This window comes from Hemitrygon akajei, chromosome 7 (genome assembly GCF_048418815.1).
Source record: "Hemitrygon akajei chromosome 7, sHemAka1.3, whole genome shotgun sequence".
Classification (NCBI taxonomy): Eukaryota; Metazoa; Chordata; class Chondrichthyes; order Myliobatiformes; family Dasyatidae; genus Hemitrygon; species Hemitrygon akajei.
In genome coordinates this window covers 182,767,498-182,791,850 of record NC_133130.1, presented here as the reverse complement: position 1 = coordinate 182,791,850, position 24,353 = coordinate 182,767,498, and the positions used below count along the sequence as shown (strand labels likewise).

Here is a 24,353-nt window from a genome sequence, read left to right as displayed (position 1 = left end):
AATCCTCACAATATAATTTAATTTCCATGCAGTATTACTTCAACATTTCTACCATTCTAGACTGAAAATATGAAGACTACGAAGGTAAAACAGAGACTGGAAAAATAAAATTATTTATGTAGCATAAAATATCAGGTCCTGTGAAGAGAGTCACTCACAGTTTATGTCTTTACTACAGCAACATTACCCTGTTAACAAATCTGCAAATTGCTCCCTGGAATCCAGCACCTCCTTCAGACTTTGCTCCCAACACAGCAGTTCTGCATTGAACATTTATGATCTCAGAGTCAGCTACAGAACTGACTAAAGGTTGGAAAGTACAAACAAAATGCAAGTAAATACCGTAATTAAAAGGACCACCTACAAAAGTAAACAGGGACATCCATAAACAGAGTCATTAAGTTAGAGAAAACTACAGCACAGAAACAGGTCCTTTGTCCCATGCTGGAACCATGTAAACTGCCTAGTCCCATCGACCTGCCTCAGGACCATACCTCTACCATCCATGCATCTATCCAAACTTTGCTAAAATGTTAAAATCGGGCTCACATGCACCACTTGCGCTGGCAACTCATTTCAAACTTTCATGACCCTCTAAATGAAGTTTCCCCTTATATTCCCCTTAAACACTTCACTTTTCACCCTTAACCCATGATCTTTGGTTGTAGTCCCACCCACCCTCAGTGGAAAAAGCCTGCTTACAGTTATCCTATCTATACCCCTCAATTTTATCTACTCTATCAAATCTCCTCTCAATCTTCCAGATTATAAGGAATAAAGTCCTAACCTATTCAATCTTTTCTTTTAACTCAGGTCCCCAGACCCGGTAACATCCTTGTAAATTTTCTCTGAAGTCTTTCAACCTTACTTACACTTTTCCTGCAGGTAGGTGACCAAAACTCCACAAATGTGTGAGCATGAAGCTGACACATACATACAAGCTCTTCCATTCCTGAGAATGGAAATGGACTGTTATCTAATGGCAAAGAAAGGCCACAGATACACTTAAGGGCAGCAATCAATCTCCTAAATTAGTCATTTCCAGTTCGATGCATTCTCTACTGCAGAAGTGTACGAAAATGAACCAGACTATTCACAGCCTCGACATTACAAAGAATTCGGAGAATCGTCTCAGACCGTATAATGGAGCCATTAGCATGACTTCCTAATTTCAGCTGTATCATTTCCGCCTCTACCTCGGTTCATTGCTTGCTAAAGCTCTGATCTACGTGATTGTTTTCTGCAGGCACTACTCTTATCTGCAAGAGGCAGCCTTTGCTTTCCCCTCCAACAACTTAAAATTTTGCCAGCCTCCTCCTATCCTGGACAAGTTTCCATTAAACCATCATGTCAACCTTCAGAGACTCCAAGGAAAATAATGCTTAGTTTGAAACTTTCAAAACTGTCACCTTTGTTTTCAAAACTAAGGAACTCACCCCTCAGTATCTCCAATCTCCTTCAAGACACCTGGCTTCCTCCATTTTTTTTAGTTCATTCAAAAATAAAATGCCTCAGCGTTGGTGGCTATGCCTTCAGCTGCTAAAGCTGGAAGTTCTGGAATGCCTTCACTAAATCCATTCATCCTTTGTCATCTCAAGATAAGCCTGTCTTTTTGACCAACATTTTGAATTATCTACCCTGTTTGGGTGGCAGGGCGGAGAGAGGTCTCTGCCAAAGAAAGTGTAAGGTGCTCCTTCCCTCCACTAACCTGCAGGTCACCCTTGGGGAAGGTGTAGCACCTGCTTAGCCCCCCGACCAGGGTCATGTAAAGCCATGAGAGCAGGTGCTGGATGGTCGTATGAGCAGCTGGTGCATATCACAATAACTGGTTATGCGACCCCCACCCCCAACACAAAGCAGACAATCTCTGAAGAGTATTCATAATGGCTGGGGTCACCCGTCTTGTAAAGACACTGCCCTGAAGGTGGCAATGGTAAACAACTTCTGTAGAAAAATTTGCCGAGAACAGTCATGGTCAAAGACTGTGATTGCCCATGTCATATGACATGCGCATAATGATGATACTGCTTTATATGTGAGCTGGTGTCAAATCTTGGTTTGATTACTCTCCTATGAATTACTCTGAGGAGGCTTACAGAAAGTAGGGTGGGATACATGGAAGAATCTTGGTTTCAGTCATACTCCGGTCTCATCCCTCAACTATATTTCCAGTATAATGACAACTGAATTGGTGGTACTTCCTGCACTCATAAAAATTTTTAAAATGTCTTTGTAATTTCCATCCTGCTCACACCTTCACATGGTCTATTTTTGACTCTTCTTCCCTGGATCACTCATCTCCTTTACAGGAGGTATGGTAGCCACAGACATCCATTACAAGCCAACATACTCAAAGGGTCTCGGCCCGAACCATTGACTGTACTTTTCCATAGACGCTGCCTGGCCTGTTGAGTTCCTCCAACATTTTGTGTCTGTTGAACATATTTCAACATTTATTTTGATAGTATTTATCTCCTGCCCTGCTTCCTGTAAAGATCGCATTCTATTCTTGATGATCTTTTATTGTTGAACCTGCTCCAATGATGAGGTGGCTCTGGGCAGCTTTCTGTTTCCCTGAATAGTGACTTCCCCTTTACCATAGTTGACAAAGCTGTTAATCACATTTCATTTCTTTCCTGCACTTCCACTCCCAACTCCTCTTTCTGGGCAGAACAAATAAAGAGTTCCCTGGGCCTCTCACCTTCTATCCCAGAGGCAAACGTGTGGAAGGCCGAATGGCTCATTTCTGTTCTGCACAGGTCCAGGACTCAAAACCCTCTGAGACATGAAAAAAATCAATCATGTCTTAAATGGGCAGCCCTGATTTTTTAATGAGTGATCCTTTGTTCAAATTTTCTCGAAAGAGACCCTCCCCTCACCCGTCCTATCACAACTGCTCAGGGTCTTTTATGTCTAGTCAAGGTACTGCTCAGTCTTCCAGGTTATCAGTCGGGTAAACTTCCAGCTTTCAATGCATATACATCCTTTCTTAAATACTGAAACCAACACAATACATAGGAATACTTAGGAAAAAGAGAGATATCTACAATAAATACAGGCAGTATGGAGTAAATGAGGTGCTCGAGGAACATAAAGAATGTAAGAAGAATCTTAAGAAAGAAAATAGAAAAGCTAAAAAAAGATACGAGGTTGCTTTGGCAAGTCAGGTGAAAATAAATCCAAAGGGTTTCTACAGTTATATTAATAGCAAAAGGATAGTGAGGGATAAAATTGGCCCCTTAGAGAATCAGAGTGGACAGCTATGTGTGGAGCTGAAAGAGATGGGGGAGATTTTGAACAATTTCTTTTCTTCGGTATTCACTAAGGAGAAGGATATTGAATTGTGTAAGGTAAGGGAAACAAGTAGGGAAGTTATGGAAACTATGACGATTAAAGAGAAGGAAGTACTGGTGCTTTTAAGGAATATAAAAGTGGATAAATCTCCAGGTCCTGACAGGATATTCCCTAGGACCTTGAGGGAAGTTAGTGTAGAAATAGCAGGGGCTCTGACAAAAATATTTCAAATGTCATTAGAAACGGGGATGGTGCCGGAGGACTGGCGTATTGCTCATGTGGTTCCATTGTTTAAAAAGGGTTCTAAGAGTAAACCTAGCAATTATAGGCCTGCCAGTTTGACGTCAGTGGTGGGTAAATTAATGGAAATTATTCTTAGAGATGGTATATATAATTATCTGGATAGTCAGGGTCTGATTAGGAACAGTCAACATGGATTTGTGCGTGGAAGGTCATGTTTGACAAATCTTATTGAATTTTTTGAAGAGTTTATCAGAAAAGTTGACGAGGGTAATGCAGTGGATTTTGTCTATATGGACTTCAGTAAGGCCTTTGACAAGGTTCTGCATGGAAGGTTAGTTAGGAAGGTTCAATCGTTAGGTATTAATATTGAAATGGTAAAATGAATTCAACAGTGGCTGGAAGGGAGATGCCAGAGTGCAGTGGTGGGTAACTGTTTGTCAGGTTGGAGGCTGGTGACTAATGGTGTGCCTCAGGGATCTGTACTGGGTCCAATGTTGTTTGTCATATACATTAATGATCTGGATGATGGGGTGGTAAATTGGATTAGTAAGTATGCAGATGATACTAAGGTAGGTGGCATTGTGAATAATGAAGTAGGTTTTCAAAGCTTGCAGAGAGATTTAGGCCAGTTAGAAGAGTGGGCTGAATGATGGCAGATGGAGTTTAATGCTGATAAGTGTGAGGTGCTACATTTTGGTAGGACTAATCAAAATAGGACATACATGGTAAATGGTAGGTCATTGAAGATGCAGTAGAACAGAGTGATCTAGGAATAATGGTGCATAGTTCCCTGAAAGTGGAATCTCATGTGGATAGGATGGTGAAGAAAACTTTTGGTATGCTGGCCTTTATAAATCAGAGCATTGAGTATAGGAGTTGGGATGTAATGTTAAAATTGTACAAGGTATTGGTAAGGCCGAATTTGGAGTATTGTGTACAGTTCTGGTCACCAAATTATATGAAAGATGTCAACAAAATAGAGTACAGAGAAGATTTACTAGAATGTTGCCTGGGTTTCAGCACCCAAGTTACAGGGAAAGAATGAACAAGTTAGGTCTTTATTCCTTGGAGCGTAGAAGGTTGAAGGGGGACTTGATAGAGGTATTTAAAATTATGAGGGGGATAGATAGAGTTGACGTGGATAGGCCTTTTCCATTGAGAGTAGGGGAGATTCAAACAAAAGGACATGAGTTGAGACTTAGGGGGCAAAAGTTTAAGGGTAACACAAGGGGGAATTTCTTTATTCAGGGAGTGGTAGCTGTGTGGAACGAGCTTCCAGTAGAAGTGGTAGAGGCGGGTTCGGTATTGTCATTTAAAGTAAAATTGGATAGGTATATGGACAGGAAAGGAATAGAGGGTTATGGGCTGAGTGCGGGTCAGTGGGACTAGGTGAGAGTAAGCGTTCGGCATGGACTAGAAGGGCCGAGACGGCCTGTTTCTGTGCTGTAATGGTTATATGGAATCCCAATGTTGGCTCAACAATGCACTTTACAACTGCAGCATAACCTCACGGTTCACTCTTATGTCTCATTTCACTGAAAATAAATAATAATCTGTTAACTTTCCTAATCATTTGTTTTAGCTATATCATCCTTTTGCAAACTACAGCTTTACTATCTCTCACCATTTATATAGTATGCTTCTCTTATTTTTCTGCTGTAATAGCAAAATTCCTACATTATACTCTGCTTCCCAGATCTTTGTTCACTCACCAATATTTCTTTGATAGATAGATAGATAGATAGATACTTTATTCATCCCCATGGGGAAATTCAACTTTTTTTTTCCAACTTATTCTATTTCACAACATATTTCCCTACCCAGCTTTGCATCATCAGCATACATGGCAATCATAACTTCAGTCCTTTCATCCAGGTCATTTATATAAAGCAGTGATTCTCAAAATGGGTGATATGGATTTATATTGCTTCAGTATTCACTATGGAAAAGGATCTTGGTGATTGTAGGGATGACTTACAGTGGATTGAAAAGCTTGAGCATATAGACATTAAGAAAGAGAATATGGTGGAGGTTTTGGAAAGTGTCAAGTTGGATAAGTCTCCGGGACTGGACGAGATATACCCCAGGCTACTGTGGGAGGCGAGGGATGAGATTGCTGAGCCTCTAGCAATGATCTTTGCATCATCAATGGGAATGGGAGAGGTTCCGGAGGATTGGAAGGTTGCAGATGCTGTTCCCTTATTCAAGAGAGTAGAGATAGTCCAGGAAATTATAGACCAGTGAGTCTTACTTCAGTCGTTGGTAAGTTGATGGAAAAGATTTTGAGAGGCAAGATTTATGAGCATTTGGAGAGACATAATATGATTAGGAATAGTCAGCATGGCTTTGTCAAAGGCAGGTTGTGACTTACGAACCTAATCGAATTGTTTGAGGATGTGACTAAACATGTTGATGAAGGTAGAGCAGTAGATATAGTGTATATGGATTTCAGCAAGGCATTTGATAAGGTACCCCATGCAAGGCTTATTGAGAAAGTAAGGAGGCATGGGATTCAAGGGGACCTTGCTTTGGTGATCTAGAATTGGCTTGCCCACAGAAGGCAAAGAGTGGTTGTAGATAGATCATATTCTGCATGGAGGTCAGTGACCAGTGGTGTGCCTCAGGGATCTGTTCTGGAACTCCTTCTCTTTGTGATTTTTATACATGACCTGGATGAGAAAGTGGAGGGATGGGTTTGTAAATTTGCTGATGACTCAAAGGTTGGGGGTGCTGTAGATAGCGTGGAGGGCTATCAGAGTTACAGCGGGACATCAAAAGGATGCAAAACTGGGCTGAGAAGTTGCAGATGGAGTCAACTCAGATAAGTGTGAGGCGGTTCATTTTGTAAGACAAATATGTGGTAGAATATAGTATTAATGGTAAGACTCTTGGCAGTGTGGAGGAATAAAGGGATCGTGGGGTCCGAATCCATAGGACACTCAAAGTTGCTGCGCAGGTTGACACTGTGGTTAAGAAGGCATACAGTGCATTGGCCTTCATCAACTGTAGGATTGAGTTTAAGAGCTGAGAGGTACTATTACAGCTATATAGGACCCTGGTCAGACCCCATTTGGAGTACTGTGCTCATTTCTGGTCATCTCACTACGGGAATGATGTGGAGACCATAGAAAGGGTGCAGAGGAGATTTACAAAGATGTTGCCTGGATTGGGGAGCATGCCTTATGAGAACAGGTTGAGTGAACTCAGCCTTTTCTCCTTGGAGTGGCAGAGGATGAGAGGTGACCTGATAGGGGTATATAAGATGATGAGAGGCATCGATCGTGTGGATAGTCAGAGGCTTTTTCCCCAGGGCTGTAATGGCTAACACGAGAGGGCACAGTTTTAAGGTGCTTGGAAGTAGGTACAGTGGAGATGTCAGGGGCAAGTTTTTTTTTACTCAGAGTGGTGAGTGCATGGAATGGACTGCCAGTGACGGTGGTGGAGGCAGATACAATAGGGTCTTTTAAGAGACTTTTGGATAGGTACATGGAGCTTAGAAAAATAGAGGGCTATGGGTAACCTTAGGTAATTTCTAAAGCATATGTTTGGCACAGCATTGTGGGCCAAAGGGACTGTATTGCACTGTAGGTTTTCTATGTTTCTATCATGTCCCTGCGAGAGGTGGGAGTTCCTAAGGGACAATAAAGATAAAGTGGATGGCAAAAGGGGTGCTCATTAGCAAGAGGGGTTAGCCGAGGGATTAAAGGCTTAATTTAAATTAATTACTTACTATAACCATTTGATTCTCAGTGCCTCATAATTGATTACAATGTTTACATAATCACTTCATCTCTTACTAACACCTTTCTCTTCGATTTTGCTGAAAGCATGTTATGGTTGTTGAAAAGTAATATGACACTTTGTCAGATCATGAGAAATCTGGACTGAAGAAATTGTATTATTTTCAGGCCTGTCCCATGTATTATTGCTGTTCACTACTGTAGTTCAGTGTTAGCTAGTATGTGAATTAAGGTATAGCATTCAGTGGGGTAAAGTTCAGAATCTGTACTTTTGACTGCCTGTCATTAGCTCACCCACCAGCTGAGATATTGGTGCCCCACTTTATGTTCCTTCAGGCAGAGAGTTGGGTTTTGCTTGAGCTATGATGACACTATTGCAGTGCTTGAGGTTGGATTTAAACAACAGGTGATTGACCGAGATGGTTATTCTGTAACAAAATGGCAGGAGCAGGCCAAATGAAAAAGTATAGACAATTGTGTGGAATATCTGAAATATGGATTTATAACAACACCAAGCAACCAACAGCAGCCAATGTGTCGGTTGTGTGAAAAAGTTCCCCCCCCCCCCCAAATGAGGCAATGAAACCGTTTGGGCTGCTTGTACATTTGAAGAGAATACGCTCTGAATAAGCAAACAGGAACTTGGTTTATTTTCAGTCACTTTGTGAAAAGATTTAAAAAATGGAAAATACTTCAAAACATGTCTGCCAGCACTCAACAACAAAACAGTGATGGTTTGCATGCAACATACAACATGCCAGTGCTGACTGCTAAATCTGGAAAGCCCATACAATTGAAGAACTGATTCTGCCAGCATTAAGTTCTGAATACGGTTTTGCACAAATCACCAGACCAAATAATTAAAGTGATGTTGCTCAGTGACAGCTCTTTTCAAAGGTGAGTAGATGGAATGTCTGAAAATGTGGAAGACACATTGTGCAACATGAAGACAGAACTTGAGCTGCAGTTGGATGAGTCAACTTTGCCAGGCAATGAATTTTTGTTTCTTGGTTATATTCATTCATAAAAGATGAATGAATATTTCAAGCGTTATTATTGGCGAGGAGCCTAGAAACAGATATGAAGGGGGAGTCAATATTTAAGGTTGTTGAGCAATTTTTCCAAAGAGAAGGACATTCAACTCACCAACATTCTTGCTTGGGCATCAGATGGGGAACCATCAATGACAGGATGCCACTGTGGGGTTATTACTTCTTTGAAAAGTTCTACCCAATACATTTACCATTCACTATGTAATTCAGACATCTTGTTGCAAAAAAACACGATACTGGCTGCACAAATCATTAAATACTGTTAACACAGCAGTAAATAAAATTAAGCCCCATAAGGCATGACACTGCTTATTTGTCAGAGTTATTCACCAAGTTTCATGAAATCAATCTTCAATTGCAAGAAAATTATATGAATCTTAAAGTCTAATCAGTTACCTTGCCATTTCTGTCCAAGTTAACCCTATCTAAGTGCAACATTGGCCTCCGTGACATTTTGCAATTTCCAAGCCTGCCCGGCTTGGAAGGAAAAGAAATACCGGATGAGGATCTTTGAGTTATGCCCATGTAAAGACAAGTCAGAGAGATTTCAGGATAATAAAAACCATCCTTCCACACTTGTAATAGGAATTTACAGGAAGGATGGAAGAACAACTGATCTTGCTACAAAATGACTGAGCTGAGCTCAGGTTAAAAAAAATCATAAAGACTTTGGTTGCAGAAAGAAATCACTGAATGCTATTCTGCACTGTGGAATAACAATAAAAAAATTTAAAATGCCTTTCCAACATCACATTTGGTAGGAGTGTAGTTTCAGTACAGTCACCTAACTTTTTTCAAAGCAATGAAACAGACTACAAATTACTGATCATGGAGATCAGAGACTCCTTCTGAATGAAAATTCAGCCTGATGTTGAGAAGCTGGTATCACTACATCCACTTCATTGAAAGATGAAAAAGCAATGTAGTGAAGAGCTGGACTACTAGTGTACACTCTTAAAATTGATGAAAATTTGTTTTGACTAATTAAATACTGTATAGAAATAATTTTTAATTGTAGCTTTAAATAGATTTGAATAATTTTTTGCAATTGTTTGATGCTGCTTTAAATTTCCAGTTCTTAGTTTCTTTCACCGTGCATCATAAATCAAAATTATTTATAGTCTTTATGTAATGGCTGGAAAGGAAGATGGGATGGGGTGATGGGGATGTGGTCAAAGAGCCAAGGAGGCAGTAACGCAAAATTTTGGGAACCACTAATATAAACTGCAGAATGTTAAGGTCCAATTGTGAACCAAACTGCCTCCTCTCCCTCCCCCCATCACCCTTACAAGATTCAAAAACTTTACTGTCAGGGCAGAATGAGACAGCGTTTCCCAGGAGCAGTGCAATCATAACGTAACAAACGCAACACTAAATAATAAACATAACAATAAATAGTAAAACACTACAGTCAGTTAAAAACAAGTTATAAGTGTCCAGTGCAAGTTAAAAGTGTCCAAAGCAGAGTCAGGTAAAGCAGCTATTTTGCAGTCTGACTGCCTGTGGGAGGAAGCTGTTTAGTAGCCTTGTGGTTTTAGCTTTGATGCTCCTGTAACGTTTACCTGATGGCAGAAGAACAAACAGTTCACGGAGAGGGTGTGAGGGGTCTTTAATGATGTACTGTGTCTTCTGGAGGCATCCACTCTGAAAGAGGTCTTGGACAGAAGGTAGGGAGACCCCAATAACCTTCTCTGCTCCCCTAACCACCCTCTGCAAAGCTTTTTTGTTGGCAGCACTGCAGCTGGAGAACCAGGTTGTGATGCAAAAGGTCAGCACACTCTCAACCACGCCTCTGTAGAATGTAGTTAAGATGTTAGTGGGGAGTGATGCTTGCTTAAGCTTCCTCAAAAAGTGCAATCTCTGCTGGGCTGAAAAAGAAGAATATGATCCAAGAAGAGAGACAATAGAGGATTTTTTAAAAAAAATTTTAAAAACAGAATTAACTTCTAAGGAAACCCATGATGGGCAATCTTTACGATAAATATAATAAGACCAGAAAGTAATATTCCTTATATTGGCAGCCCAATAGTAAAACCTAAAATTGGGTAGGGCTAATCCACCCATCTCTATTTCTTTGTAGGTAAACTTTACTTAAACGAGCTTGCTTATTATTCCAAATATAAGATGTTAAAATTGAATCTAAAGAATCAAAGTAGGTCTTAGGAATAAAAATAGGTAAAGCCTGAAAAAGATATAAAAATTTAGGAAGAATCTTCATTTTAATCGAATTAATTTGGCCAATTAGGGACAAAGAAAGAGGAGACCATTTAGAAAGCGTCTTTTTCACATAATTCAACAAGAGGTTTAAGTTTTCTTTAAATAAATTCTTGAAGTTTTTAGTAATTGTTACACCTAGATATGTAAATTGACTTGTAACAACTTGGAATGGAAATTTGGCATTTGATGACATTAGGTCATTTAAAAGAAATAGCTCACTTTTATGCAAATTCAGCTTATATCCTGGAAAAAAAACTAAACTGGGAAATTAAAGAACCGAAGATAAAGAAGTTTCAGTGTTAGAGATAAAAAGTAAAATATCATCAGCATATAATGAAATTTTATGAGTCATACCTTCCCTTAGTATACCAGAAATGTCCTTAGATTCTCAAAATCCTATTGCTAAGGGTTCTATAGCTAAAGCAAAAAGTAAAGGACTAAGAGGGCAACCTTGTCTAGTTCCCCGCTGTAATTTAAAGGGCTTAGAGATTTGAGAGTTAGTAATAACCTGAGCGGTAGGAGACAAGTAAATTAATTTAAACCAAAGAATAAAATTAGGCCCAAAATTAAACTTTTCTAAGGTCTTAAAAAGATAATTCCACTCAATCCTATCGAAGACTTTTTCTGCATCTAAGGATAATATACACTGATATTTTTTTGCATGGTGAATATATCACATTCAATAACCGACGTATATTAAAATGTGAGTAACGATTTTTAATCAATCCTGTCTGGTCATGTGATATAATAGATGGTAAAATATTTTCAAGTCTTCAAGCTAAGACTTTGGATAAGATTTTTGCATCAACATTTAATAAAGAGATTGGTCTGTATGAAGAACATTCAGCTGGATTTTTATTTTTTTTAAGAATAAGAGAAATAAAAGCTTCATAAAAAGATTGAGGGAGTTTACCTGATTTAAAGGACTCTGATAAAACAGAGGATAAATAAAGTGTAAGTAACGTAGTGAAAGTTTTATATATCTCCCCAGGAAAGCAATCAGGTCCTGGGGTCTTACCAGAATGTAAAGCACGTATAGCCTCAGCCACTTCTTCATTGGAAATAGGCTGATCTAACTGTGTTAGGCTATCAGCAGACAATGTCGGAATGTTGATATTACTGAAAAAAGCATTCATATAGGTATCATCTGAAGAAGAGTCAGACTGATACAACTTAAGGTAAAAGTCTTTAAACACGTTGTTAATTTCAGAATGGTCGAATATCTTAGTACCATTATCTTTGAAAAAAATTTTGTGATTTGACGATTAACTGTAAAAGATTTTAAGCGATTGGCTAATAAACTACTTGTTCTATCCCTGTGAATGTAAACTTGAGTTTTATCTCTCAACAGCTGTCGTTCAATTGGGTAAGTCAGCAGAAGATTATACTTGGATTGGATTTCAATCGGCTTATTATATACACTTGGATCTGGAGATAGGGCATACTTTCAATCAAGATCTTTTAATATCGCTGCTAGGTCAGACCTTTCTTTGTGAGCTTTTTTCTTTATATAGGTAGAGTAAGAGATAATGTCTCCATGAATATATGCTTTAAAAGTATCCCAAACTATAGTACCAGCAGTATCTCCTTTAAAATTTTCTTTAAAGAAAAAAGTAATATGGTTTTCCAAAAACTTTAGAAAATTTTTATCAGATAACAATGATAAGTTAAAACGCCAACTTCTACTTGGTACAGAGTAAACAGGTAATCTTAAAGCCAGAAGCACAGGTGCATGATCAGACAAAGCAATCTCCTTATAATCACAGGATTGTACCAGTGGAAGCAAGTTTCTATCTATAAAAACGTAGTCAATCTCAGAGTACATATGATGAACCTGAGAGAAATATGAATATTCCTTTTCTTGGGGGTACAAAAAACGCCACACGTCGAGAATACCACATTGAAATAGAAAAGATTTAAAAAGTAGGACTGATTTATTAGTGACAGGGGTTTTACTTGAAGAGCGCTCTAATATAGGGTTAAGCCAAAAATTAAAATCTCCACCCATCACTAAGGAATACCGATTCAAATCAGGCAGAAAAGAGAAAAGACGTTCAAAGAACAAGGAGTCATCTGTATTCGGAGCGTATACATTCACAAATACGATTAGTTTATTCTCAAGACTACCCGAAACAATAACAAAGCGCCCATTTGTATCAGAAATTACATTATGTTGAGTAAAGGATACATTCTGATCAAACAGGATAGAGACGCCTCTTGTTCTAGATTGAGAGGGTGAGTGAAAATGTATACCCTTCCATCCTTTGAAAAAGCGTGAAATATCATCTTTACGAATATAGGTTTCTTGGAGAAAGATTATACGAGTTTTAAGTTTCCTGATATAAGAGAAAATCTTATTTCATTTAACAGTGTTATTTAGACTTTTCACATTAAAATTGAGTATATTAATAAAAGAATCCATCAAGTATCCTTTAGTAACGTATAAAAGGTAGTCACAGACATGTAGATAGCGAATAAATAAAACAGTAAAAACCTCCATTTGAAGAACTATCTCCTGCTTCCACATCAGTCACTTTAAGAACCTCGGAACCAACAAAATCAGCATAGAAGCAAGTCATCCTAATTAAAAACCTCATTGTGATGTTGCTGCTCAGGAACAGAGATTGTAATTTTAAATTCAGTTTAGCAGCCAGAAGCCCGAGTCCAAGGCTACATTTTAAACTTAGCTAAAAGCAAAGGTAACTAAAGCGAACTGTTAAATTAGGGTTATAGATGCAGTGGCAGGCATTTAAACAGAGTTTTCAGAATACACACTATAGGTACATTCCAACAAGAAAGTAAAGTTCCAAGGAGAGGACCCAATATCTGTGGTTAGCCAAAATAGTTAAAGATATATTACGGTTTTCTGTAATTTATTGCTATCTGGAGAAGACAAATCTCAGAGTGATATTCTACATTCATACTTTGGTAATAAAATAAACCTTTGAAACTTTGTAAAAGGAAGGAAAATTGGAGTAGGAACCGAAGATAGCAAGAAATATAAAACAGAGTTTAAAAAGTATATTGGTAATTAAGGAATTGAGTCTGCAGAATTAACAATAGCAGATGAATAAATATTTTCCATCTGTCATCAATACAGAGGTAACGAGTCACTCCCAAAAATAGCTATACATGGGAATTGGAAGAGGGAGGAGCTCAGAAAAATTACATTCATCAGAAGCAGTACTGATTGTTGAAACTAATTACAAATTGTTAGAACTGTTGGCTGACAAGTCTCTGGGTTCTGAGGAAATTCCTCCAAGAGCCTTGATAGAAGTGGTGCATGTGGTAAGTAGTTTGACTTTAATTTTACAAAATTGTCTCTATTTGGGGATATATCATCAGTTTTGAAACTAGCAAATATAATTTCTTAACATTTGAGAAAGAAAGGAATAACAGGCTAATTAGCTGATGTGATAGAGAAACATTAGAAGGTATTATTAAAGATGCACTCAGTGAACTTGGGAAAAACTCAAGGTGAAGTCAGAATGTTTTTGTGAAAAGGAAAATCATGTTTAACCAATTTTTGAGTTCTTTGACAAAGCAATATGAACAAGAATAGCCAGTGGTAAAGTGATGATCAATGAATTTAAAAACCAGGAGGGCTAGCTGGAAGCAAACTTGGCATAAATAGTCCCTTTGCACACAGTTCTCTCTCACTTGGACAACAAAGACACTTATGCCAGAATCCTGTACATTGATTTCAGTTCAGCGTTCAATACCATCATCCCGCAGAGACTAGTGGAGAAACTGTCACTGCTTGGCCTTAACACTGCCATGTGTCGCTGGATTCTGGATTTCTTGACAGAGAGACCACAGTCAGTCCATGTTGGCAGGAACATCTCTGACTCCATCACACTGAGCACTGGATCCCCACAAGGCTGTGTGCTCAGCCCATTGCTGTTTACACTGCTAACACATGACTGTGCAGCCAGATTCAAGGAGAACCTGATCATTAAATTTGCTGATGATACCACATCAGCAAAAATGATGAAACAATGTACAGGGAGGAGGTTAAATGCCTAGAGAGCTGGTGCAGTGACAACAACTTGATGCTTAATGTCACCAAAACCAAGGAGATGATCGTCAATTTCAGACGGTCTCAGCCTGAGCACATACCCCTCAGCATCAGCAGCTCCACAGTGGAAAGAGTGGAAAACACCAAGTTCCTTGGGGTGCAGATCTCGGACAATCTCACCTGGTCCAGGAACACCACTGGGATTGTGAAATGAGCCCAGCAGAGATTTTTTAATTTTTTAAAAAAAATTTTACAATATTTTTATTCAGAAGAAAAAAAACAAGATTTACAGAGTGCAACACATAGATACATCTCAGCATAACTTGTGTACATTCATATATTGTGATAAAATTGATCAAAATGTTATAGCATAACACATAAAGGTATACCACTCTGTAATCAAAAATTTAAAGATAGGTCATACATCATAAAAGAAATTTTTTATGAAAAAAAATCAACCCCCTACCAACTACCAAAGAAAAAAGCTGATGGATGATAATGGATAATTAGAAAAAAACATATTTGCTTAAGAAGAGATGATAGAAATATACATAAAAGTCTGTGCACTGATAAACTTTACAAATTGGAAAAGTAATTTAGGAAAGGTCCCCAGATATCATAACAAGATTGTTTTGAATTTAAGACTGAGCAGCGGATCTTCTCTAAATTTAAATAAGACATAATATCACGTAGCCATTGAAGATGTGTAGGAGGGTTAGACTCCTTCCATTTAAGCAAGATTGCTCTCCTTGCTAAAAGAGAGGTAAAAACTAAAACCTGTAGGTTAGGAGTATTTAAAGTTATATCTTCATTTGCAATAATACCAAACAAGGCAGTAAGGAGATTTGGGTCAAATTGGACCCTAAAAAGTTGTGAGAAGGTATGGAATACTTCCCGTCAAAACTTTTCAATTTTAGGGCAAAACCAAAACATATGAATTAAAAGAGGCATCAGCAGAGTTGCATTTATTACAAAGTGGAGAAACGTTCGGATAAAAACTGGACAGCTTCTGTTTAGAAATGTAAGCTCTATGAACCACTTTAAATTGTAGAAGAGAATGACGGGTACAGAAAGATGATTTATTAACCCATTTAAGAATTTTATTCCATCTTTCATCAGAAATCTGACAATTTAGGTCATCCTCCAAAGCTTTTTTTATTTTATCTAAAAAGTCTTGTCTAGAATCAATCAACAAGTTATGGATACCGGTAATAGAACCATTAACAAAAGGTTTTAAATTTAAAAGATCGTCCAGTAAATTTTTATCAGGACCTATAGGAAAAGTAGTTAATTGGGAACGTATGAAATCTCTAATTTGAAGGTATCTGTAAAAATGTGTTTTTGGCAGTGCAAATTTAGTTGACAATTGGTCAAATGAAGCAAGAGATCCTGAGATAAACAGGTCCCAAAAACACTTAATACCTAGTTCATCCCAATCCTTAAAGACTTTGTCAGTCATGGAAGGGATAAAAAAAAAATTAAGGAGAATGGGAGTTGATAATGAAAAATTCGCTAAACCAAAAAATTTTCTAAATTGAGACCAGATCCTTAAACTTTGCTTAACAATTACATTATCTGTTGTTTTATTTGCTGAAAGAGTAAGATCCAAGAAGAGAGACAATAGAGGAATTTTTTTTTACAGAATTAACTTCTAAGGAGACCCATGATGGGCAATCTTTATGATAAATATAATAGGACCAAAAAGTAATATTCCTTATATTGGCAGCTGAATAGTAAAACCTAAAATTGGGTAGGGCTAATCCACCCATCTCTTTATTTCTTTGTAGGTAAACTTTACTTAAACGAGCTTGTTTATTATTCCAAATATAAGATGTTAAAATTGAATCTAAAGAATCAAAGTAGGTCTTAGGAATAAAAATAGGTAAAGCCTGAAAAAGATATAAAAATTTAGGAAGAATCTTCATTTTAATCGAATTAATTCAGCCAATTAGGGATAAAGAAAGAGGAGACCATTTAGAAAGTGTCTTTTTCACATAATTCAATAAGGGTTTAAGTTTTCTTTAAATAAATTCTTGAAGTTTTTAGTAATTGTTACACCTAGATATGTAAATTGACTTGTAACAACTTGGAATGGAAATTTGGCATTTGATGACATAGGTCATTTAAAGGAAATAGCTCACTTTTATGCAAATTCAGCTTATATCCTGAAAAAAAACTAAACTGAGAAATTAAAGAACCGAAGGTAAAGAAGTTTCAGTGTTAGAGATAAAAAGTAAAATATCATCAGCGTATAATATAATGAAATTTTATGAGTCATACCTTCCCTTAGTATGTCCTTAGATTCTCAAAATGCTATTGCTAAGGGTTCTATAGCTAAAGCAAAAGGTAAAGGACTAAGAGGGCAACCTTGTCTAGTTCCCCGCTGTAATTTAAAGGGCTTAGAGATTTGAGAGTTAGTAATAACCTGAGCGGTAGGAGACAAGTAAATTAATTTAAACCAAAGAATAAAATTAGGCCCAAAATTAAACTTTTCTAAGGTCTTAAAAAGATAATTCCACTCAATCCTATCGAAGACTTTTTCTGCATCTAAGGATAATATACACTGATATTTTTTTGCATGGTGAATATATCACATTCAATAACCGACGTATATTAAAATGTGAGTAATGATTTTTAATCAATCCTGTCTGGTCATGTGATATAATAGATGGTAAAATATTTTCAAGTCTTCAAGCTAAGACTTTGGATAAAATTTTTGCATCAACATTTAATAAAGAAATCGGTCTGTATGAAGAACATTCAGCTGGATTTTTAGTTTTTTTAAGAATAAGAGAAATAAAAGCTTCATAAAAAGATTGAGGGAGTTTACCTGATTTAAAGGACTCTGATAAAACAGAGGATAAATAAGGTGTAAGTAACGTAATGAAAGTTTTATAAAACTCCCCAGGAAAGCCATCAGGTCCTGGGGTCTTACCAGAATGTAAAGCACGTATAGCCCCAGCCACTTCTTCATTGGAAATAGGCTGATCTAACTGTATTAGGCTATCAGCAGACAATGTTGGAATGATGATATTACTGAAAAAAGCAATCATAGAGGTATCATCTGAAGAATCAGACTGATACAACTTAAAGTAAAAGTCTTTAAATACGTTGTTAATTTCAGAATGGTCGAATATCTTAGTACCACTACCTTTAAAAATTAGAAAGATTTGGGATTATTATTAACAGATCCTCATCCTCACTTGGGATGAGGTTTCAAGGTACTTGGAGTTGCATATAAAATAGGCCAAAGTCAGTATGGTTTTCCAAAGGGGGAAATCCTACCTGACAAATCTGTTAGAATTCTTTGAGGAAATAACAGACAGGACAGACAAAGGAGAGTCAGTGGATGTTGTTTATTTGGATTATCAGAAGGCCTTTGCCAAGCTGCCACACATGACGCTGCTTAAAAAAATTAAGAACCTATGGTATTAAGTGAATATACTAGAATGGATAGAAGATTGGCTGGCTGGCAGGAGGCAAAGAGTAGGAATAAAGGGGACCTTTTCTAGTGGCTGCCAGAGACTAGTGGTATGCTACAGGGCTCGATATTGGGAGTGCTTTACATGTTGTATGTCAATGATTTGGATGATGGAATGATGGCTTTGTGGCCAAGTTTGCAGAGGGGTAGGTGGAAGGGCAAGTTGCTTTGAGGAAACAGACTGGAGGAAATGGACAAAAAAAGTGGCAGACGGGATATAATATAGTGAAGTTCATGCACATGTACTTCGGCAGAAGGAATAAAGGTGTTGTCTATTTTGTAAATGGGGAGAAAATTCTTAAAACTTGAGGAGAGGGGCTTGGGAGTCCTCGTGCAGGATTCCCTAAAGTTTAATTTGCAGGTTGAGTCAGTAGTAAGGAAGGCAAATGCACAGTTAGCAGTCATTTCAAGAGGACTAGAATACAAAAGCAAGGATGTAATGCTGAGGGTTTATAAGGCATTTGTCAGACTGCACATGGAGTATTGAGCAGTTTGGGCCCCTTATCTAAGAAAAGGCCTGTTGACATTGGAGATAGCCCAGAGGAAAGTCATGAGAATGATTCCAGGGATAAAAAGGTTAACACATGAGAAGCATTTGATGGCTGGTGGGTGGGGGGAGAGAATCTCATTGAAATCTATCGAATATTGAAAGGGCTAGAAAGAGTGGATGTAGAGAGAATGTTTGCTATAGTGGGGGAGTCTAGGACCAGAGGGCACAGTCTCAGAATTGAGAGATGTCCATTTAGAACAGAGATGAGGAAAAGTTCCTTTAGCCAGAGGGCAATGAATCTGTGGAATTCTTTGCCACAGACGGTTATGCAGGCCAAGTTCTTGATTGGACACAGCACCTAAGTTTACAGGGAGAAGGCCGGGGAGAAAAGGATCAGCCACAATTGAATGGTGGAGCAGACTTGATGGGCCAAATGGCCTAATTCTGCTCCAATGTTTTATGGTCTACAAGAGCCTCTCCAGTTTCTTCCCTGGCCTCACAGGTCTGGAACTGCATTTGGTCAGGCCCTAGGGATTTGCCCGCTTTAATTTGCTTTCTGTGATATGCATATGGTCCAAGACCTCACTACCTATCACCCTCATTGCTTTGGCTTTCATGATATTCTCATTAGTAAATACTGAGGAGAAATACACATTAAAATGCTTGGCCATTTCCTATAGCTCTACAAATAGGTGACCCTAATGCCCTTTAAGGGGATCTAGTCTCTGCCTAGTCATCTTTTTACTACTAACATAACTAGGGATTAACTTTAACCTGGACTGCCAAATCCATCTAATAGCCTCTTTTTTGCCCTCCAGAGTTTCCTCTTACGCTAGTTCTTAAACTCTTTGTTTGTTGACAGACTCATTCATACCCAATTGCCTAAATGTGATGTACACTTCCTTCTTGTTCCCAACCACACCCTTGATATCTTTCATAAGCCAAGGTTTCCTGAACTTCGTATGTCTACCTTTCTCCCTAAATGGAACAGGTAGAGTCCCTGGACTCTTGATAAGACTCTCTTAAAAGCCTCCCACTTTCCAATTGTTCCTTTGCCTTTAAAGAGTCACCCAGTCAGCTCCAGCTAGATCCTGCCTCATGCCCTCAAAATTGGCCCTGCTCCAGTTTAACTTTAGTACTTTAAAGCCGTAAACTCGTTCTACCTCTTACCGTATTTATTTTAAAGCCAATAGAATTGTGGTCACTGAACTCAGCTGCCTCTTCAGCATGGCTCATAAATAATACCAAGAGAATAGCCCACTCCATCTTGCCTCACCGTTCAATACGATTGTGGTCTCACTGTAAGGTTTCTTACTGCAAGGTGGTTTGAGAGATTTTACAGCATGAAGTGATGCACTCTCAATGCAAAATTTCATTGAATGACAATTAGCTTGAACATTTTCTACAAATCTTTATCTTTCACTAGTTAACAAACATGTTTGTGAACAAGAGAAATTGGGGGGGGGGGGGGGGGGGGAGAATGATGCCGAGGTTTGTTGCTCAGAAATCGATGCCCACGGGAGAATTACATTTTACAAGCACAAGCCATTTATTATGGGCTGAACGTGAAAGTTCTTCCTCCCCCTCATTGTTCACACTTTAACTCATTCTTCCCCAAAACCTTAAAAACATTGAACTCATGTTCAAATTGAAGAGGAAAACGAAACAGTTGGTGATAGATATCTGAAATGAAATCAGAAAATACTGGAAATATTCAGCAAGTCAGGTAGCAGCCCTGGAGAGAAAAAGCGAAATAAACCTATCCGGGGTGAAAACCTAGAAAACAATGGGTGAAGATCCTGAAACAGCAGAGTGCAAAATTCTGAGATAAAGTTCTGATCAAAAGGTCTTGAACCTGAAAGGTTAACTGTTTCTCTTGCTCCATACTTCCCGCTTTGCTGAGTGTATCTAGTATTTTGATTTTAAATCAGAAAACAGTGATAAATCAGGGCTGAGAGTGGAGAAGAGGAAAAAAACTCAGTGACTAAATAGAGAAGGAAGACTAAATGAAGCAAATGGTGGCACCAACCTCACCAGCATTTTCTTTGGAAGCAAGTATTCAGGACCAAGTTAATAACACTGGGAAATAAATAAGGTGAACAAGTAAACCAAAACCAATACCAGTTTCACACCACAACTTAGTCCATATTAACCCCTGAGGGAAAGGACTACAGGTAATTTTCTTTTGCCAACTCGGCTCCCATTTGAGAAGATCGAAATCCCAACTCAGTGCTTGCCCTCCCTTCCAAAAGCACCGCACAGCACGCCACAACCGTTCGAGCCGCTGTCTAAACCGCCCATAGCGGCTACTCACCCTGCCGACCACGGCGAGCGGCTCACCTCAGCCGCGCTGCGGTGTCGCCGGTCCCCGGAACCGCTCTCCCCCCGGCCAATGGCTCAGACAGACTCCCCTGACCCCGGCCGCAGAAGCCGAGTCACGACGCCGCACAGCCGCATTTCCCTCGCTGCCGTGACCGCGCTTGGGGCGGGCAGGCGGGCGCGCGCCCGCCTTGGTGCACACAGCGATAATCCTAACTGCTCCCCGCCGCACCGCTACGCGTTCTCCGCGAATTTCACATCACAAGAAAGATGTTCATTGAGAGGCGGCAAGGAAACCATAAAGATTCCAAAACGCAAGTCCTGGCGTTTATTAAATAAGCATGAGAATTCTCAGCCTGTCCGGCAACATCTGGCAGAGAGAGAGAAAGTTACCGTTTTAAGCCAGTGACCCGTCTGTATTTTCAGATCTCCAGGATCTGCGCTTCATTTAATTTTAACCTCAACAAAATCAAAGAGCTAATTATTGACTATAGGGGTCCATGAGTCAAGTCCTCAATAAAGGGATCGGAGGTGGAGAGAGTCGGTAACTTTACATTCCTTGGCATTATCACAGAGGATCTGCCCTGGGACCACAAAGAAGGCATGACAGCATCTCTACTTTTTCAGAAGTTTGCATAGATTTGGCATGGCATCAAAAACTTTGACCGACTTTTATAGATGCAGAGTGGAGAACATCCTGACTGGTCGCATCAGGGCCTACAAGTGGTGAATACAGCCCAGACCCTCGCAGGTAAAACCCTCCCCTCATTTGAGCACATCTACAAGGAGCACTATCATAAGAAAGCAACATCCATCATCAAGGACCACATCCAGGCCATGTTGTCTTCTCACTGCTGCCATCGGGAAGGAGGTGCAGGAGCCTTAGGTTTATAAACAGTTATTGCCCTATAACCATCATACTCCTGACCCAGTGAATACCTTCAGTCATCTCAACTCTGAATTGATTCTACAATGGACTCACTTTCAAAGACTCGTGTTCTCTGTATATTTGTTTATAATTTGCACATTGCCAGCCTTGTGAGTGGCCTCTGATTCTATTGTATTTCTTTCTTATTTAACTCTTGAGAGAATAGGGGGTGTATTCTGTTCTGGGTATCAGATGTGGGATTTCCAGAAGACTACCAACCTCCCCATTGGCCACATCTGTCATGGGGGGGGGGGGGGGGGAGAGAGGAGTGCTGAGAACAGACCCAAGTGCAAGACACAGACACTAAAGTACTAGGAACTGGACTAGAGTTAGGGCCAGGACAGGACACAGACCAGGAGCTGGGACAGGAACACAGACTTGGGCTAGGATTTTGGCTAGGAAAGCAGGGCCAGGACAAGGAACTGGGAACAAGGAGCCTGGGCATGAACTCCAAACCAGAGACTGGACAAGGACCCAGAACCTGGGACTTGACTTGGGCTCGGACCCCAGAACTAGGCAAGGACATGATGAGGCTACAGGACTGGACATGGCTTGGGTTCTTTGAGGCTTGGCTGCCAGACTAGACATGGAACTCCTGCACAGGACAAGAACCCAAAGCCTTGACTCAATCTTGGGACACCTGAACACAGAGCCTTACTCTTGAGAGAACAGGAGCACAGGGACATGGAACACAGAGCCAGGGCCCCTCCTTAGGAACAGGACTTGGGGCCAGGACTCTACACAGAGTCAGGACCCCTCCTAGGGAACAGGACATAGGGCCCAGACTCATACACAGACACAGAGAGACAGTTCCCAACACAAGGTAGCAGCAAACAGCCAGACCTACCTAGCAAAGGCATGGACACAGAGACAGTTCCAAACAACAATAGACAGTTCCTTATCTAGACACAGCAAAGCTCCAGTCTAACTCCAGCAGTCAAACATGACAGCAATACAGGCAAAGACTTCAGAGGGAAGGTAAAGGAACAGTTCAGCAAATGAAGCTGAATCCAGGAGCTAGTTATGTAGCCAGCCCAAAATGGGAATCAGGTGCCTCAATTAGAGCACCCAACAGAACAAGGGAAAACCGGAAAACCTGGAATAAGAACTATGGACCGGACCGTGAACCAGAATGCAGATTTCACAGACTGGACCATGACAACACCTGCACCAGGTGCATTGAGATGCTGCTCCTTAGAGACCGTGTTAGGGAACTGGAGCTACAGTTCAATGACCTTTGGTTTGTTAGGGAAAGTGAAGAAGTGATAGATAGGAGCTACAGGGAGGTAGTTACCCCAAGGCTACAGGAGGCAGATAAATGGGTGACTGTCAGGAGAGGGAAGTGGAATGTCGGATAGTGGAGAGCACCCCTGTGGCTGTCACCATCAACAATAAATACTCCATTTTGAGTACTGTTGGGGGGGAACCTTGGGGAAGCAACAGTGGTCGTGCCTCTGACACTGAGTCTGGCCTCGTGGCTCAAAAGGAACTGAAGAGGATGTTAGCAGCAATAGGGGACTCTGTAGTTAGGGGGACAGGGAGGAGATTCTGTGGATGCAAAAAAGAAACATGGATGGTAGTTTGCCTCCCCGGTGCCAGGGTCCGGGATGTTTCTGAATGCTTCCACAACATCCTGAAAAGGGAGGGTGAGCAGCCAGAAGTTGTGGTACATATTGGTACCAATTACATAAGTGGAAAAAGAGAGGAGATCCTGAAAACAGAATACAGTGAGTTAGGAAGGAAGCTGAGAAGCAGGAACTCAAAGGTGGTAATCTTGGGATTGCTGCCTGTCCCACGCGACAGTGAGGATGGGAATAGAATAAGGTGGCAGATAAATTCATGGCTGGAGCGAGAGACAGGGATTCAGATTTCTGGATAATTGGGACCTCTTCTGGGGCAGGTGTGACCTGTACAAAAGGGATGGGTTGCTTTTGAATCCGAGGGGGACCAATATTTTTGCAGGCAGGTTTACTAGTGGTTTAAACTAATATGGCAGGGGAATGGGAACCAGAATGATAAAGCTGAGGATGAGCCAACAGGTTTACAAACAGATGATGGGTGTAACATGAACGTAAGGAAGGGCAACCCAATGATTGGGTACGAATGCAGACAGAGCAAAGAGTTAAATTGTACCACAGAGGCACAAATTCAAAAGAGTGAAGAATGTTGGACTGAAGTTGCTGCATTTAAATGCGTGTAGCATTCAGAATAAAGTGGATTAACTCATGGCACAATTAGAGATTGGTTGATGTTGTGGGCATCACTGAGTGGTGGCTGAAAGAAGGCCACAGGAAGCTTAACTTCAAACAATTTACTTTGTATTGAAAGGACAGGCAAGAAGGCATAGGTGGTGGTGTGGCTGTGTTGCTAAGAGATGGAATTACATCTTCAGAAAGAGATGACATAGGGTCAGAGAATGTTGAATGTTTGTGGGTGGAGTTAAGAAACTGCAAGGGTAAAAAAAATCATGGGAATCATATATTGGCCTCCAAATAGTAGCCGAGATGTGGGGTTGAGATTGCAAAGGGAGCTGGAAAAGGCATGTAAGGTAATGACACAATTGTAATGGGG

General features: G+C 39.8%; 1 protein-coding gene across 3 annotated transcripts in view; it reads right to left on the bottom strand.

Annotated features, from left to right (window-relative positions):
* The window catches only part of st6galnac6 (ST6 (alpha-N-acetyl-neuraminyl-2,3-beta-galactosyl-1,3)-N-acetylgalactosaminide alpha-2,6-sialyltransferase 6), a 44,716-nt gene extending 23,720 nt beyond the window's left edge, over positions 1 to 20,996 (bottom strand). For 2 of the 3 annotated variants that reach the window (XM_073052832.1, XM_073052831.1), the window contains exon 1: positions 20,850 to 20,996. The gene's annotated coding sequence lies outside the window, so the exon portion shown is untranslated. Of the gene's footprint in view, positions 1 to 9,891; positions 10,122 to 20,849 lie in introns of all 3 variants that reach the window. The other variant, XM_073052835.1, reaches the window with a different exon arrangement.
* Between the last annotated feature and the right edge of the window lie 3,357 nt (positions 20,997 to 24,353).